The sequence below is a fragment of the Schistocerca piceifrons genome, chromosome 3 (genome assembly GCF_021461385.2).
Source record: "Schistocerca piceifrons isolate TAMUIC-IGC-003096 chromosome 3, iqSchPice1.1, whole genome shotgun sequence".
Lineage (NCBI taxonomy): Eukaryota > Metazoa > Arthropoda > Insecta > Orthoptera > Acrididae > Schistocerca > Schistocerca piceifrons.
In genome coordinates this window covers 501801842-501821280 of record NC_060140.1, presented here as the reverse complement: position 1 = coordinate 501821280, position 19439 = coordinate 501801842, and the positions used below count along the sequence as shown (strand labels likewise).

Genomic DNA, 19439 nt, shown 5'->3' with positions numbered 1-19439 from the left:
CCTTCATCAAATATGTTCAGGCTTTCATCAACATTCTGCACTGGGGCAATGTGCCAAATGCTTCCGGGAAATCTGCGAATATGGAATCTGCCTGTTGCTCTCAGTCCACGGTTTGTAAGATATCATGTAAGAAAAGGGTATGCTGAGTTTCACACAAGTGATGCTTCCTAAATCCATGCTGATCTAGGGACTGAAGCTTTTCTGTCTCAAGGAAATTCATTATGCTGAAACTCAGAATGTGTTCCAGTAATCTGCAGCGAACCAAAGTTAAGAGTATTGGTCAGTAACTACCTGATGTAATCTGTGACTTGACTGAGGATTTCTTGGTAGGGAGGACACACCATGTTACCTTGGATGAGAGTCATTGACAGAAATAACTTCAGAAATACCCCAAGGAAATGTATTGGGAGTGTTGCTGTTCATGTTGACCTAGCAGACAATATTAATAATAACTTCAGACCTTAGGGAGATGATGCAGTTATCTACATCTACAGGTACACGACTAATTTGCAAGACACTTAAGTGCTTGGAAGAGTGTTGTCAGAACCACATTCACCCCGTTTCTTGACGACTCCACTGTCAAATACCATGTGGAAAACATGAACACCTAAGCCTTTTTGCGTGAGCTCTGATTGCCCTTATTTTACTACAGTGGCCAATCACTCTATGTACGTGGAAGTCAACATAATAGTTTCACTTTTGGAGGAGAAAGTTGGTAAATGAAATTTTGTGAAAAGATCTCGCTGCAATGAAAAACACCTTCATTTTAAGAATGGTGACTCCCAACTGATGAATCAAATCTGTGACACTCTATCCCCTACTTAACAATAATAGAAAATCAGTTACCTTTCTTTGAATTTTTTCGACGTTCTCCATCAACCTTACCTGCTACGGATACCATACTGTACAGCAACACTCCAGAAGAAGATAGAAGAGTGTAGTGCAGGAAATCTCTTTAGTAGGTCTGTTGCATCTTCTAAGTGTTCTGTCAATAAAACACAGTCTTTGGTTTGCCTTACAAACAACATTTTCTATGTGATAGTGCCAATTCATGTTGTTTGTGATCCTAATACCTCAGTATTTAGGTGAATTGACAACTCTTTAAATTTATGTGATTTACTGCGGAATCAAACATTAATGGATTTTTTTTGTTTTTTTAGTACTCCTTTGGAGGACCTAACACTTGTTATTGTTTAGGATCAACCCCCACTTTTTGCACCAAGCAGATATGTCTTCTAATAATTTAATGATCATTGAATAAAGTGATTCTTTATATTAACAAAGTGCTATCTGGAAAAGAACTGCACAAATATCAATTCAAATATTGATAAGATTTTGAAGTGGTGCTAAAGCTGACAACTTGATTTAAATTTCCCAAAAATAATATTTTGCACTAAAAAAAAGTAAACACAAAGTATCCAATGTCTCCAATATTAATGAGTGCAATTAGAATCAGGCAACTTATACAAATAATTGTGTATATTCCATGGTCCAGTTGGGAGTCATCATGGAATGACCACATAGGGTCAGCCTTAAATAAAATAAGTGGCTGATTTCACTTCACTGGTAGGATACTAGGAAGGTACAGTCAGTCTGCAAAGGACATGGCTTACAAAACACTTGTTTGTCCTGTTTTAGAATATTGCTTAAACAAGTGGGACTAATACCAAATATGATTAACAAAGGATACTGAACATACACAAAGAATGATGGCAAAAATTTTCATAGGTTTTGTTTGACTCATGGGAGGACATCACAGGAATGCCGAAAAATCAGAATTGGCAGACTTTTGAAGACAGATTGTAGTGTTTCAAGAATTTCAGCGTAAATTTTAGAACCACTCGGCCTTCTACCATCTCGAACACACGATATTTTAGATGTGAAAGTAGGATGATAGAATCGTACATACTGCGCGTCGCATGTTTGTGTGTGCAGGTTTGAAGTTTGTCATGAGAAGACTGTAGACACGGTGGTCAAACGGCACCGACAAGTACTTGTCGGTTGATACTTGGAAGTCATAATGAAAGAGCAAGGAAGAACTATGGAACATCTAGGTTATTCTGTGTTAATCATATCAGTGACCATTGTTATACATAACATCAACATTTGAGATTCGGAATTCTGAAAAAACTCTTTCTTGGACTTGCTGGAGGCAAGACTTTTTTACAATTTGTTTGTAATAGAGCTATGGTTGTTAAGCCAACTCTCTTCTAAAATGTACTTAAATCTTTTTCTAATGTGAGACAATACAAGTGACTTACAAGAAGTCAAATGTTTATATGCAAAGTGTGAATTTTGTTCTTTATGAAGCTCATATATACCGGCAGTTGTTGAAAAGTATTCTTCGCAGTACCTAAATATTTCGCAAGTAGAGAGAGAGAGTCTTTAAGGTTCCTGTAACTAGCATCATTCTTCGGAGACGAAGGTTATAGAGATTCCAGAAGCCGACTATCCAGAGAAGAAGATCGGCTATGTACACCAAGTAAGTCAACTTACATAAGAGAAGTGGGAAGTCTGCACTTACACTTCACATACTCTTAGTCATCAAATCGTTAGAATGTGGAGACCAGTGTGAAAGGACAGAAGAAAACAGGAATTTTGAGACGAAAATGAGATAAGAAGATATCATGTGTTGCCACAGCAACCGAGCATAATGAGACGAAAGAATCATTCCAAGAAATTGAATTAAGCTCAAAGTATCAGATGGAGAAAATTTGTGAAAGTAAAAAAGGGGAAGATGTAAGAGAGTCACAACGTAAAAAACCGGAGAGAAGATTTTGATGTATTAGACTAAGAAGAGATACGCCTAGGACGATTTAACCAAGAAGATCCAGTGCGGGGAGTATACAGCTCTAACACACATCACGGGGATGCAGACGCGGTAACCAACCTACATCCACCGCCACCTGCACCACCTTCTGTTCACCGGTGCTGACCTGCCGCCACATCTGCCCACCCACAAAGCAAGAATTCTATGCCGGGTGAGCGTGAAATAAAAACTTAATACTCTAGTAAGAAGTGTTACAAAATACTGTGGGGTGAACTTTTACTGTGTAATTGGTATAATTGAAATTAGTATTAAATGCTCACAAGAGCTAAAGCCTATAGAAGTATGGACAGTATACAACAAGTTAGAGAAACTTCAGAATCAGCCATGGCTATGAAAATTAGCAAAGAAGGTCCTGACTGGTCTGAGTTAGTAAATCTAATTAAAGGTCAGAGTATACAATCAGGCTTGATGAATTCTCGATTAGAAGATCAAAGTCTTAAATCAGACTCAGTAAATACTCAGTTAAATGATAAATTATTTGATCAGAGTACAACTTTAAATGCTCAGAGTGAAGTTCTAAATAACCAAAGTGAAACCTTGAATAGTAAAGCAACCAATCTAGGTTTATTAAGTGCCAACGTTGATGCACAGAGTAGAAAATTTAGTAATCCATTCGAAAGCACGGATGCTTTAAAGAATGAATTTAACATGCTAAATGGTAAAGTTGAAAATTGGAAATTAGATTTAAAGAAGGAACTAACTGATTCTTTAAATGTTCATGTAAATCAAATGTTTACTGGCTTCAATCAAAAACAGAAGGATAATTTTCAGGATCTGACAAAAAGATTAGAACTGAATATTGATGAGAATGTAATAGTGTAGAATTAGAGATTAATGAAAAGTTAGGATCATTGGAGGATGTATGTAATGCCAAGTTTAATGTGGTAAAGCAGTGATGGCATGCTTTGAAAGAGAACGTTGATAAGCATAGCGAATTAATACTGCCATTCAATCGCAAATTACAGGTGTAAGTACATGAGTGGATAATGTAGGAAAAAGCTTTAATGAGAAAATAGCAAACTCTGATATTGTAAATGTAAGTAGTTTGGAAGAACAAGTTGACGAAATTATAGAAAGAAACGTTACCGAGAGGATAACATCCGGGAATGTGTACCCTATGGCTTCTACTGAACTTACTGATACCAGGAAGGGCATAGACGAACTCTGGAGAGAATTCAAATTTATGCAGGAACAAGTAGAAAAACGAGTAACTTCTCCTAATGTGGTGTTAACCAGTGAAGTAGTTACTGATTTGCAATGGAGAGCTCATTCGAAGTTATTGAGACAATTCCCTAAATTTAAGCCTGATGGAGAGGTACATCTGACACATTTCTTGAAAAGGTTTAACCAAGCTTTACACCGAAAAATTGGGACGATTCTAAAAAGATTGAATTTGCTGTGGGTTACCTTCTAGGAGAGGCCTCCGAATGGGGAACAGTAACTATTGAGAACTTTTCCTCATGGGAAGACTTTCAAACAAAATTTATCAAGAAGTACTGGTTGGCACTTGCTCAAGTGAAGTTAATATCAGATCCATGGGATCCGTGCGGAGTTATAGGGATGTTAACGTTCTGAGTTAATGGGCGGAGTGATGACCATCAGATCCCCGAGTTGTTTTCGGTGTTCCTTCTATAATAGTTTTCCTGCACCAAATTCCTTGCAAATTTTAAACTATTCTATCATCTATTTATAAAATCTTAAACTATCCTATAATCTTATAACCTAGAAAATTGGATATGAAAAAAAAAAAAAAAAAAAAAAAAAAAAAAAAAAAAAAAAAAAAAAAAAAACAATCCAAGAGAATCCCGAGGGGGAACCTGTTCCCCTACCGGGCGCGTCCCCAGGTGGCGGATAGGGGAAAGCTCTACAGATATGTAGGGTAGGTGGGAAATAAAATACCACCCGTGGACCAACACAGGACCAGAAATCCAAAGGCGACTGTCTCACATTGGGCGGTCTTTGGTCAGCGTCTGTTCCCCAGGTTAGGGGCGGCTGGGAAAAACCTCCAGGGCTAACAACCGTGGTTGTAAATTTGTGGCTCGAAGAGTCACCCCTTACATAATACTATCAATCATGGAAGAGTGTAACGTGAAACAAATTACCCCAGGTGGACAATCCACCGCACCAAGGTGCGCAAGCAGACTATCGGATTCTGGGGAGTCTGCAGCATTGCACAGAGATGAATCGGGACATGATAAGACATCAAGCAAATTGAAATGTAAAAAAACAAGTTACATAGCTACTTTCAATATAAACTCTCTTTTAAAAACAGGAAAATTAAAACATCTTACAGATTCCCTCAAACATCATAGAATACTCATAACATCACTACAAGAAACTCGATACATAGATGAAAACAATTTTGATTCCGGAGGTTTCAGAATATACAAAGGAAAGGTAGGCAAAAGAATAATGAAAAACACACCCCACCTCGGAACGGGCTTTATAATAGATAAAAGTATTTTAGACTCCATTATCAGCTTTCAATCACAATCGGAAAGACTCTCCACACTCACTTTTAAATCTGCTAATAGAGTATACACAATTGTGAATGCACATGCCCCCATAAATGAAGACAATAGGAAAAATAAGGAAAAGGTGGAACGTTTTTGGGAACAACTAGATGACGCGGTGCAAAAGATCCCAGACAAACACAACATCATACTTACGGGGGACTTCAATGCTCAAGTAGGAAAAGAGAAGAAATACAAAAATATTGTTGGAAACTACCCAGCGCACAATAGAACTAACCAAAATGGAGTCAGATTAGTAGAACTCTGCCAAGTGCATGGCTTGATCCTGAAATCCACAGCCTTTAAGAGACTACCCAGAAAACAGAAGACATGGACCTCACCAAACCCACACTTGGGTGAATTTCAACTTGATCATGTGGCGATAAAATGGAAACACCATATAGAAATACAAAATGTCAAAGTACTCAGAGGAGCAAACTTGGATTCTGATCACTATCTTTCTAAAATAAAACTCAAAATTATCCCCAAAAGGAAAGATAGAAACAGTAAACCCAAAAGCAGAAGATACGATCCAGAAAAGATAATGAATTCGAAGGAGTTTCCCCTCGCGACTCAAGATATAAGGAACCAAAATTGGGATCAAATGAAGGAAAGCCTACTAACCAAAGCTGAACAAATAGCACCTATAACCAAAATCAAAAAACACGCATGGTGGACAGAGGAATGTGACAAACTTATTGAGCAAAGAAAGGAAGCATGGCAACAGATGCAATCTCAGAAAAATGAATATAATAGGCAAAATTTCCTGAGTGTAAGAAAACTAGTGAGTAAAAACCTCAAAAGAATTAAAAAAGCACAAGAAGATCAACTCCTTTTGCAGATCAACGAAGACTTCAACAAAAACAAGACTAGGAGCTTTTACAGAACTTTTAAACAAAAAATAACCAAGTACAGCCCACCGACACTCCAATTACAAGATAAAAATGGTAATATTGCACACAACAGCAGGGATAATTGCAAAATTTTGAGGGAATATTTCAGAAACCTTCTCAACTGTAAAGAACCAATTGAAAAAATGGATTTCAGCAACTCAACTTCAACAAGTCCTAACTCAGAACCACCCACCGTCGAGGAACTACAATCAATCATTTTGAATCTCAAAAACTATAAGGCTTCGGGAGAGAACCAAATTACAGCTGAACTGTGGAAAAATGTCAATAGAAATGCCATAGAATCTCTCCAAAACATATTTGAAGAAATATGGAAAACAGAAAGAATTCCGGATGAATGGAAGATGGCCCTCATTCACCCAATTCATAAGAGGGGATCCAGAACAGACCCCAACAATTACAGAGGGATATCGCTCCTTGACGTAACATACAAAATACTGTCTAAAGTCCTTTTGAACAGAGCAGAACCCCAGCTAGATTGTCAACTTGGAGAATACCAGGCAGGCTTCAGAAAGGGAAGATCCTGCCCAGAACAAATTCTAAACCTCAAAAATCTTATGGCCTACCAAAAATCGAGAGCAAAAGTGTATGTCATCACATTCATTGACTTTCAAAAGGCGTACGACTCCACAGACAGGGAATCTCTAATCTCCATATTAAAAGAATTGAACCTAGACAATAAAACTACAAACCTAATTAGAGAAACCATCACCAACACATACTCCAAAATTAAATTTATGGGAGAACTCTCAGACCTATTTGAGATAAAAACTGGAGTACGACAAGGTGATGAACTCTCTCCATTGTTATTTAACTGTGCCCTAGAAAAAATAGTAAGAGAATGGAACAAGAAAATCAATACTGGAATCCGATTAGGAACAAAAAACAAAGGCATCAAGGTTAATTGCCTAGCATTTGCAGATGATATGGCCCTACTAGCTGAAACATGGGAAGAAGCCAAAGAACAGATCCTCGAATTACAGGAACAAGCAGAGAAAATAGGCCTTAAAATTTCTTTTGAAAAAACCAAAATAATCACAAATATAAAAAAGCCAATGAAATATTTTAAAGTAAGAGACCAAAAGATCGAAATTGTTAAAGAATTCAAATATCTTGGTGAATGGATTAGCTGGAACGCCCTTGAGAAAAAAGCAATAGAATTAAGAAGAAACAAAGTTGAACTAGCCTTTCAGCTTACTAAAAATACTTATAATAAAAAGTCCCTCTCATGGAATTCAAAAATAAAACATTACAACACTGTCATTAAACCAGAAGCACTATATACAGCTGAGACATTATCTATCACTAACCATAGCCCAATTGAAAGGCTAGAGATCAAAGAAAGAAAAATATTGAGAAAAATTTTAGGCCCCAAATTTCATAACGACAAACTAATTCGTACCAAAAATGAAACACTCTACAAAACCACAGAAAAACTTTCGGATACAATGAGGAAAAGAAGAATTGAGTTTTATGGGCACATTCTCAGAATGAACCCAAATAGACTTACAAAAAGAATGTTTGACTACTTCAGGAATAAAAAATCCAAACCAAATTGGTTTATCCAAACAGAGAAAGACTTAAGAGAACTACACATCACAGAAAAAATGCTCACAGACAGGACCGCAAAAATGATAAGCAAAGACAGAAAAGAGGGATTCCAGCTCCAAAATAGAAAGAAAAGAACGATTGTCATCTCTGATGAGGAAAGAAAAGCAAGATCAGAAAGAATGAAGCAGTACTGGGCGAAAAGAAAGGCACAGAACACACAGAAGTGATTGATTCAACGTACCCCAAAGTTGGGTGAAACGAAGAAGAAGAAGAAGAAGAATCACAGAATAAGAAAGAAAATGATATTGGCATAAAATGAAATGAATAGAGTATTTTATGTGTGTATAAAATATAATACGAAGAGCTAAATAATATTTTACAGTAGCATATGGATTTTTTATATTTTGTATAGAATATCTGATACCTTCTATGAGATGTGATGTAAATGGGAGGGTTTGTATCAATTTTGAAAGGGATGGGTATCGTAAAGCATGATTTACAACAGCAGATAAATCATGATTAACACAAAACACACACCACACTTTTCAAACAGCCCTCACAAAACAAGTGTGCATGATTCTTAATCACTTGCCATTTCCATAGGGTTGCTAAGATTTCCTTAGGGGACCTCAAGGGTGAAGGTGGGAATGTCCATTCTGTAGGAGATGATTTAACACCAAACCTCCTCCGGTGTCTCACTCAAGTACCTGAGAGGTAGGGATCCTGGGGATGCAGGGTGGGAAGGTTTTCCTGTTTTTGGGGCCATCTTCTTTCTCTTCTTCGATCTTAGCAACCATTTTTAATTATTTCCTTTCTTACTTCTCATTTGAGGACCTATCTATTTTTCCCCTCTTTCCATATTCACATACCTCTATCACAGAAGTCCTTCCTGGTTTCCGTGGTTTACATCGAGTGTACATAGGAAGGAGGCATGAATAACGAAAATAAATAAATAAATAAAAATAAAAAAGATGTAAGCAAAATTGGAGTTAAACATGATGCTTATTTAAGAAAAGTCAGTATAATAAATACTCTGGAAATTGAGGAATAGTATGATAATAGGACTTGAATTATAGGTAGACATAGTACCTACCAGAGTATAGAAGTTGAGCAGTAGAGGAGGACTCTAGGGATTAAATGATATATTAAGAAGTGAATGTTAAGTGTAGAGTAGATATGTAGCTTTACAAGAAAATACTTAATTATACTATACATAGAAATGTATACTAGGGTAGTGAACCGTGAGGCCTACTCAGACAGGATAAGGGGAGGGCGTTACTGGCATTTACTAAGTACAAAGGGCAGGCGTACCTATGTGGATATAGGACGACCTGTGGCCTAAGCAATGGGAATGTTTTGTAAAGGGGCTTGTGTCTGTGTATGTGCAGATGGATATGTGTGTGTGCGTGCGCGAGTGTATACCTATCCTTTTTTCCCCCTATAAAAAATAGAGGGAAACATTCCACGTGGGAAGAATATATCTAAAAACAAAGATGATGTGACTTAACAAACAAAAGCGCTGGCAGGTCGATAGACACACAAACAAACACAAACATACACACGAAATTCAAGCTTTCGCAACCCACGGTTGCTTCGTCAGGAAAGAGGGAAGGAGAGGGAAAAACGAAAGGATGTGGGTTTTAAGGGAGAGGCTAAGGAGTCATTCCAATCCCGGGAGCAGAAAGACTTACCTTATGGGGAAAAAAGGACGAGTATACACTCACCACACACACACATATCCATCCGCACATACACAAGACACAAGCAGACATTTGTAAAGGCAAAGAGTTTGGGCATAGATGTCAGTCGAGGCGGAAGTAAAGACGCAAAGATGTTGTTGAAAGACAGGTGAGGTATGAGCGGCGGCAAATTGAAATTAGCGGAGATTGAGGCCTGGCGGATAACGAGAAGAGAGGATATACTGAAGGGCACGTTCCCATCTCCGGAGTTCTGACAGGTTGGTGTTAGTGGGAAGTATCCAGATAACCCGGACGGTGTAACACTGTGCCAAGATGTGCTGGCCGTGCACCAAGGCATGTTTAGCCACAGGGTGATCCTCATTACCAACAAACACTGTCTGCCTGTGGCCATTCATGCGAATGGACAGTTTGTTGCTGGTCATTCCCACATAGAAAGCTTCACAGTGTCGGCAGGTCAGTTGGTAAATCACGTGGGTGCTTTCACACGTGGCTCTGCCTTTGATCGTGTACACCTTACGGGTTACAGGACTGGAGTCGGTGGTGGTGGGAGGGTGCATGGGACAGGTTTTACACCGGGGGCAGTTACAAGGGTAGGAACCAGAGGGTAGGGAAGGTGGTTTGGGGATTTCATAGGGATGAACTAAGAGGCTACGAAGGTTAGGTGGACGGCGGAAAGACACTCTTGGTGGAGTGGGGAGGATTTCATGAAGGATGGATCTCATTTCAGGGCAGGATTTGAGGAAGTCGTATCCCTGCTGGAGAGCCACATTCAGAGTCTGATCCAGTCCCGGAAAGTATCCTGTCACAAGTGGGGCACTTTTGTGGTTCTTCTGTGGGAGGTTCTGGGTTTGAGGAGATGAGGAAGTGGCTCTGGTTATTTGCTTCTGTACCAGGTCGGGAGGGTAGTTGCGGGATGCGAAAGCTGTTTTCAGGTTGTTGGTGTAATGGTTCAGGGATTCCGGACTGGAGCAGATTCGTTTGACACGAAGACCTAGGCTGTAGGGAAGGGACCGTTTGATGTGGAATGGGTGGCAGCTGTCATAATGGAGGTACTGTTGCTTGTTCGTGGGTTTGATGTGGACGGACGTGTGAAGCTGGCCATTGGACAGGAGGAGGTCAACGTCAAGGAAAGTGGCATGGGATTTGGAGTAGGACCAGGTGAATCTGATGGAACCAAAGGAGTTGAGGTTGGAGAGGAAATTCTGGAGTTCTTCTTCACTTTGAGTCCAGATCATGAAGATGTCATCAATAAATCTGTACCAAACTTTGGGTTGGCAGGCCTGTGTGACCAAGAAGGCTTCCTCTAAGCGACCCATGAATAGGTTGGCGTATGAGGGGGCCATCCTGGTACCCATGGCTGTTCCCTTTAATTGTTGGTATGTCTGGCCTTCAAAAGTGAAGAAGTTGTGGGTCAGGATGAAGCTGGCTAAGGTAATGAGGAAAGAGGTTTTAGGTAGGGTGGCAGATGATCGGCGTGAAAGGAAGTGCTTCATCGCAGTGAGGCCCTGGACGTGCGGAATATTTGTGTAAAAGGAAGTGGCATCAATGGTTACAAGGACGGTTTCCGGGGGTAACAGACTGGATAAGGATTCCAGGCGTTCGAGAAAGTGGTTGGTGTCTTTGATGAAGGATGGGAGACTGCATGTAATGGGTTGAAGGTGTTGATCTACGTAGGCAGAAATACGTTCTGTGGGGGCTTGGTAACCAGCTGCAATGGGACGGCTGGGATGATTGGGTTTGTGAATTTTAGGAAGAAGGTAGGGGTGCGGGTTGTCGGTGGGGTCAGGAGGTTGATGGAGTCAGGTGAAAGGTTTTGTAGGGGGCCTAAGGTTCTGAGGATTCCTTGAAGCTCCGCCTGGACATCAGGAATGGGATTACCTTGGCAAACTTTGTATGTGGTGTTGATCAAAGGCAGAGCCACGTGTGAGAGCACCCACGTGATTTACCAACTGACATGTCTACACTGTGAAGCCTTCTATGTGGGAATGACCAGCAACAAACTGTCCATTCGCATGAATGGACACAGGCAAACAGTGTTTGTTGGTAATGAGGATCACCCTGTGGCTAAACATGCCTTGGTGCATGGCCAGCACATCTTGGCACAGTGTTACACCGCCGGGTTATCTGGATACTTCCCACTAACACCAACCCGTCAGAACTCCGGAGATGGGAACTTGCCCTTAAGTATATCCTCTCTTCTCGTTATCCGCCAGGCCTCAATCTCTGCTAATTTCAATTTGCTGCCACTCATACCTCACCTGTCTTTCAACAACATCTTTGCCTCTTTACTTCCGCCCGACTGACATCTCTGCCCAAACTCTTTGCCTTTACAAATGTCTGCTTGTGTCTGTGTATGTGTGGATGGATATGTGTGTGTGTGCGCGCGAGTGTATACCTGTCCTTTTTTCCCCCTAAGGTAAGTCTTTCCGCTCCCGGGATTGGAATGACTCCTTAGCCTCTCCCTTAAAACCCACATCCTTTCGTCTTTCCCTCTCCTTCCCTCTTTCCTGATGAGGCAACAGTTTGTTGCGAAAGCTTGAATTTCGTGTGTATGTTTGTGTGTCTATCGACCTGCCAGCACTTTCGTTCGGTAAGTCACATCATCTGTGTTTTTAGATATATTTTTCCCACGTGGAATGTTTCCCTCTATTATATTCAATCATTAATTTGAACCCAACAATTACGTTTGTTATTGTCACTGTTGCATTTCAAAATCTTTCCTGTCATCTTATTTTCTCTTTCTTTTTTTGCAAGTAGTTTCACTGTGTATTCACCTTCTCCTCTTTACCGAATCTACCACACAATTTTATCCCGCCTATATATACTCAATAATACGGAACCCACTTCCAAACCGTAACCAAAAAAATTTTTTTCCGCTTTCAACAATACTGCTGCTACAAAATCCACCGTTTCCAGTCCACAGACAGTTCCTTTCAGCTATTAAACAGTCATTTCGGCAAGTTACAATAACTTTCGCTTTTTTTCCATTTCCGTTTTTCGCACGTCACTGATCTTTTTTAGCCACTTCCCACAGGTTTTAACGTCATTATTTCTTCGTCAGACAATTGTTAGCCCTTTTCACAATCTGCCGCCACAAAACCATTACATTTACACACAGTTTTTTCTAAATTTTCCTGAATTGCTCCACCCTTTAATGTGTTTTGGCGGCAACACAACCACATAACCTTTGTGCACATCGTTGTCTACCAACCCAAGTTCACCACAGGATCAACATAGCCCAGCTATAACAGCTATAACCAACACCTTTTCGCCTTTTTTCACACCAGATCTCCAGTTGCTTTCTAGTTCACCTTATCTCTCGCCATATATTTTTATTTTCATTTTCATTTCAGCCTCATGTTACACTTTCCACCTTCTAATACCATGTTACCCTCACAACATCCCCACAACGACCCCATTGAGTTTTATTTACATTCCCTCCGCAAACATGCCTTCGCCCTAGCCAGATTACACTCCCATATTTTATTTTCCCAGGCTTGTCTGACATTTGGCATTACCCCCAAAGGCCTCACACTTAAAAGTTCCCATCTCTGGCTGCAACCCTTCTTTCCATCAGTCCCTAGACGAGTTCCAAACTGAACAATCCATTGCCCTCACCCACCTAATCCTTCACCTACACATCAACTCAGCCAATGAACACACCCGTCAACTCCAATCCTTAATAAAAGTCCTCAATATTTCATCTCCCACATCCACACCGGCTGTTCAGAGCATCCTCCTACAGGCCAATCGCAAATTAGAACAGCATGCCACCCTCCACCTCAAAAAACTATCCAATCTCCTGGTTTCCCACCTCCGGAAAGGCAGCTCACTCACCCTTCACAACCTTTCCAGCAAACCTCAACCTCCTCTCATTGCACACAGACCCAGTCTCTCCCATCTACTCAATCTCCCACTTCCAGCTCCACTCCCCCCAAAACCTCAAAATTCCAATCAACACAATATGGAACCACAACACCCTAATTCAGTAGTTAACCTTTCCTCCAAACCTCTCTCCCAATCCGAAACCTCTGTCCTATCCAAAGGCCTCACCTTCAGCCCCACTCCCAGATTCAACCAAACAGCCCTTGTCAAAGATTTACTGTCCTACACCCGTACTCTCTGCTGGAAATATCACTTTGCCACGAAGAAAAATGATCCTAATCCTACTCCTAATGGTCCAACTCCCCAAGACACCATCCAAATTGAACCCTGCCTGGAACAGTTCCGTCCTCCGTCACAGCGGGACCCACCTCCTCTTCCTCAAAATCACCCTCTCCAAACTTTCCAGGAATTTCTGACTTCCAGCCTTGCCTCTCAATCCTTCTTAAAAAACCTTAATCCTACTCCCAACATCACCATTGCTGAAGCCCAAGCTATCTGTGATCTGAAGGCTGACCGATCCATCGTCATTCTTCCGGCGGACAAGGGTTCCACAACTGTGGTACCTGATCGTCGGGAGTATGTGGCTGAGGGACTGCGTCAGCTTTCAGATAACACTACATACAAAGTTTGCCAAGGTAATCCCATTCCTGATGTCCAGGCGGAGCTTCAAGGAATCCTCAGAACCTTAGGCCCCCTACAAAACCTTTCACCTTCTACCTTCTTCCTAAAATTCACAAACCCAATCATCCCGGCCGTCCCATTGTAGCTGGTTACCAAGCCCCCACAGAACGCATCTCTGCCTACGTAGATCAACACCTTCAACCCATCACATGCAGTCTCCCATCCTTCATCAAAGACACCAACCACTTTCTCGAACGCCTGGAATCCCTACCCAGTCTGTTACCCCCGGAAACCGTCCTTGTAACCATTGATGCCACTTCCTTTTACACAAATATTCCGCACGTCCAGGGCCTCGCTGCAATGGAGCACTTCCTTTCACGCCGATCATCTGCCACCCTACCTAAAACCTCTTTCCTCATTACCTTAGCCAGCTTCATCCTGACCCACAACTTCTTCACTTTCGAAGGCCAGACATACCAACAATTAAAGGGAAGAGCCATGGGTACCAGGATGGCCCCCTCATACGCCAACCTATTCATGGGTCGCTTAGAGGAAGCCTTCTTGGTCACACAGGCCTGCCAACCCAAAGTTTGGTACAGATTTATTGATGACATCTTCATGATCTGGACTCAAAGTGAAGAAGAACTCCAGAATTTCCTCTCCAACCTCAACTCCTTTGGTTCCATCAGATTCACCTGGTCCTACTCCAAATCCCATGCCACTTTCCTTGACGTTGACCTCCTCCTGTCCAATGGCCAGCTTCACACGTCCGTCCACATCAAACCCACGAACAAGCAACAGTACCTCCATTATGACAGCTGCCACCCATTCCACATCAAACGGTCCCTTCCCTACAGCCTAGGTCTTCGTGTCAAACGAATCTGCTCCAGTCCGGAATCCCTGAACCATTACACCAACAACCTGAAAACAGCTTTCGCATCCCGCAACTACCCTCCCGACCTGGTACAGAAGCAAATAACCAGAGCCACTTCCTCATCTCCTCAAACCCAGAACCTCCCACAGAAGAACCACAAAAGTGCCCCACTTGTGACAGAATACTTTCCGGGACTGGATCAGACTCTGAATGTGGCTCTCCAGCAGGGATACGACTTCCTCAAATCCTGCCCTGAAATGAGATCCATCCTTCATGAAATCCTCCCCACTCCACCAAGAGTGTCTTTCCGCCGTCCACCCAACCTGCGTAACCTCTTAGTTCATCCCTATGAAATCCCCAAACCACCTTCCCTACCCTCTGGCTCCTACCCTTGTAACTGCCCCCGATGTAAAACCTGTCCCATGCACCCTCCCACCACCACCTACTCCAGTCCAGTAACCCAGAAGGTGTACACGATCAAAGGCAGAGCCACGTGTGAGAGCACCCACGTGATTTACCAACTGACCTGCCTACACTGTGAAGCTTTCTGTGTGGGAATGACCAGCAACAAACTGTCCATTCGCATGAATGGACACAGGCAGACAGTGTTTGTTGGTAATGAGGATCACCCTGTGGCTAAACATGCCTTGGTGCACGGCCAGCACATCTTGGCACAGCGTTACACCGCCGGGTTATCTGGATAGTTCCCACTAACACCAACCCGTCAGAACTCCGGAGATGGGAACGTGCCCTTCAGTATATCCTCTCTTCTCGTTATCCGCCAGGCCTCAATCTCCGCTAATTTCAATTTGCCCCCGCTCATACCTCACCTGTCTTTCAACAACATCTTTGCCTCTTTACTTCCGCCCGACTGACATCTCTGCCCAAACTCTTTGCCTTTACAAATGTCTGCTTGTGTCTGTGTATGTGCGGATGGATATGTGTGTATGTGCGAGTGTATACCTGTCCTTTTTTCCCCCTAAGGTAAGTCTTTCCGCTCCCGGGATTGGAATGACTCCTTAGCCTCTCCCTTAAAACCCACATCCTTTCATCTTTCGCTCTCCTTCCCTCTTTCCTGATGAGGCAACAGTTTGTTGCGAAAGCTTGAATTTCGTGTGTATGTTTGTGTTTGTTTTTGTGTCTATCGACCTGCCAGCACTTTCGTTCGGTAAGTCACATCATCTGTGTTTTTAGATATATTTTTCCCACGTTAAATGTTTCCCTCTATTATATTCAATCTCATATATATATATATATATATAAATGTAAAATGTTATCATGTGTGATATTATGTACGTAATGATTATGTATAAAATATCATGTGTTCGAGCTGAGGGGGGAGGGTGAGAATTCGGCGTAAATTCTAGAACCACTCGGCCTTCTACCATCTCATCAAACACATGATATTTTAGATGTGAGAGTGGGATGGTAGAAGCCTACCTACTGTGCGTTGCATGTTTGTGTGTGCAGGTTTGACGTTTGTTGTGAGAGGACTATAGACACGGCGGTCAAACAGCACCGCCAAGTACTAGTAGTCAAATCATTAGAAGATGTGAAGTGTACTCACAAAGTTGCATTGAAAAATGTAGAGACATTCCTGAGCCCCCTGTGTTTCACTCCTGTATGGATCTTTAAGACAAAATTTGATTAATTGCAGTACACAGAGAGGCACTTACATAGTATTCTTCCCGTGTTCCATAAGCAGCTGTAATGGGAAAAACATTAACGTGGTACTGTGTTAAGTATCTTCTGCCATCAATTCATAGTGATTTTCAGAGTATGTGTGTGCATTTAGATTTCGCTTCCTAATTCTCGTGTTTAGTGGGAAGATGTTACATTTAATTTACTGATTCTGTTGGAAGACTCAGAAGCTCTCTGTTACTTAACAATACAGAAGATAAGAGGGAGGAACACCTGTTTAAGTGGTAATGTTGATGAAACAGAAAGCTGCTTTGCAGGCAGGTTGTTGTAGAAATAACTTTCACATAATAAGAAATTGTTACCTTTATGGTGAGGACATCCCAATCCCATATCTTGAGGTTATATGAAATAAGACTAACAGGGGATCCTGAGCATAAAAAAAAAAAAGATATCACAAATGGCCACAGGTATGTCTGACCCAAGGCTGAGAATCATGAAAATGCTGAAAAACCTTAGACAGTGCATACTTGAAGATAGGTGCACCTTAATAGATGAAGGCCAGCTTAGAAGACTTCAAAAACCAATGTTAAGAGAAGAATCAAGAAATATATTTCAACCCCTATGTATCTCTCCTGTAGCGGGATGAAGACGCAATTAGACTAATTACAACATGCACAGAGGCATTTAAGCAGTCATTCTTCCTGTGTTCAATACATAATTGAGGAAAAAATCCGTAAGTGTGGTATAATGGGAAGTACCCCTTCTATGCACTTCACATTGGTTTACAGAGTATGTATGCGGATTGCAGGGATTCTTACTATTGTTACCAGTCAATGTGAAGATGGTTCCTTTTATAAACTGATTCACACATCATGACACAATTTTCTGTTTTATTACTTTTGCTATTTAATTAGTAGATTACCGTGATCTACATGGTCAAAAGTTTTTATTAAGTATTAAAAGATAATAAATGTCTGCAATTTTTTATTTTGATAACATTAATATTTTTCAGGCAAAGAGACTACTGCCATATCAATTGAGAAATTTATGAGGCCAGCTGCAAGTCTATTGACAAGTTATGCTTAGTGACATATACTCTACTGTAAATAGATCATTGTAAATAACTAACACTTCTATCACCCTCCCTGCCTCATGCCTTCTCCTTATCCCCAGCACCCATCTCTGATTGCTGCTCTATCAGATGCAGTCACAGTTGGGCTCTAGCACCCTGAGACAGTGGCCGTGTGTATGTGAGCTGTGCTTGTGTGAGTGTGTGTGTGTGTTTTCTACTGCAGAAGAAAGATTTTATCCGAAAGCTTTAATATTTTAGCAGTCTTTTTCATTTTGCCTGCTTGTGACTCAACATCTCCTCTATAAGGTGAGTAGCAATCTTTTCTTTCCATATTGTTGCTACTGTAAAAAAATGACCATGGAGGCAATAGAGAGAAAGGAGACCACAGACAAAAATTATTCTAATGAGTAGCTATAAATTTTGTCTACTCCCATTTCTTGTGAAGAGACATCTCCATTGAGTATTGAAGTGCATCTGGGGAAAGATCCATCTGAAAGGCTGAAGGTATATGTACTGCACTGACACAAAGGAACTGGACTGCTCGTATTACTACGGAATTGTTAGCTATCGCTTATTAGTGTGTAAGGCTACTTTTATCTCACAATGTCCACTTAGGCTGTCACAAGTTTCATCAAAACTGATCAACTTTGTGATACTTATGAGCAATTTATGACTGAAATATTTGCTGCCTCCTGGGTGAGTCCTCTAATCGGCTTGAACAAACTTACAATTTGATACTGTTGTCCTACTACAACACTGTAACTAAGCAATGAAAGTACTCATTCAGTGCATGGAATATGCAGACTGACTACTTTCAATAATTATATTAAGGCTTAGATCTCATCAAAATTCTTGTAACTAAGGGTATGTATGACACCAAGGACTGTTAACCAGTTGCAGAATTTCCTTCTTTTTTACATTCAGCTTCTGCCTATGTTCTGTACCTACTTTCAAAGTCTGCTGCACCTTCCATATAGTTTCATCTACTTCAGACACCTCTCCTCTTCATTTTTATATCCGATATCACCATCATATTGAAAGTATCAGAAAATTATCTGATAAAGTTCTTTTTCTACCTGCCCTCGTGACAGCTGTCATTCTGGATCTCTTGCCTGGCCTTGTATCTCCAAATGCGCCTAAAGGACAGATGTCTTCTCTTACTAGTCATGTTTGGTCCCACATCATGTTCAATAATACCAAGAGACTGTCACTGAGCTTTCTCCAGCATTAACTTTTGTCTCATGCACTGCGCAGCACCACTCTATTAATAAACCCATAGTGACTCCTATACTTTTCATTCATCACTGTCAGTTAATTACTGGCCTGGCTAACACTATAATCATCATGCTTCTAGCTCCAACAAAATTTTTCCAGTTCATCCTGTAGGTTACCACAGCTGAAGAAGAAACAATCAACTTCCGGTTTTTATGTAAATAACTCCATTATCGTGTCACATTCTCTGGTAGAACACTATGAAATTCCTAATGTGATCACCACATTATTTGCGATGAACATAAAGGATAATCAACTTGTACTGTACCATGGCACAAAGCTTGAACTTTCTGCAGATGATACACATATATGAATAACAAATAATGCCATGTTTCTTATGAAAAGACAGACAATGAAATACAGAGAGCTCACAATTATATGGTTTGTAGATTATCCACACATTTCATGGATTGCTAAAAAAACAAAAACAATTATGCCTATGAACAGGGTCTTGAGCAGCTGTGTAATAAAGACACAGTGAACCAAGTGCATTTGGTAGAGAGAGACAAGGTAATCAAAGAACCTGATATTACACATACTGAGGCACTGAAATGCACTAGTCTGCTATT

The 19439-nt window shown here is 40.9% G+C and overlaps 1 protein-coding gene across 10 annotated transcripts in view; it reads right to left on the bottom strand.

Annotated features, from left to right (window-relative positions):
- LOC124787743 overlaps window positions 1-19439 on the bottom strand; it is a 55867-nt gene that overhangs the window by 18338 nt on the left and 18090 nt on the right. For 2 of the 10 annotated variants that reach the window (XR_007016002.1, XR_007016006.1), the window contains one exon: window positions 886-985. The exons of 7 other annotated variants lie outside the window; for them this stretch is intronic. The gene's annotated coding sequence lies outside the window, so the exon portion shown is untranslated. Of the gene's footprint in view, window positions 1-846; window positions 986-19439 lie in introns of all 10 variants that reach the window. One more of the 10 variants, XR_007016005.1, reaches the window with a different exon arrangement.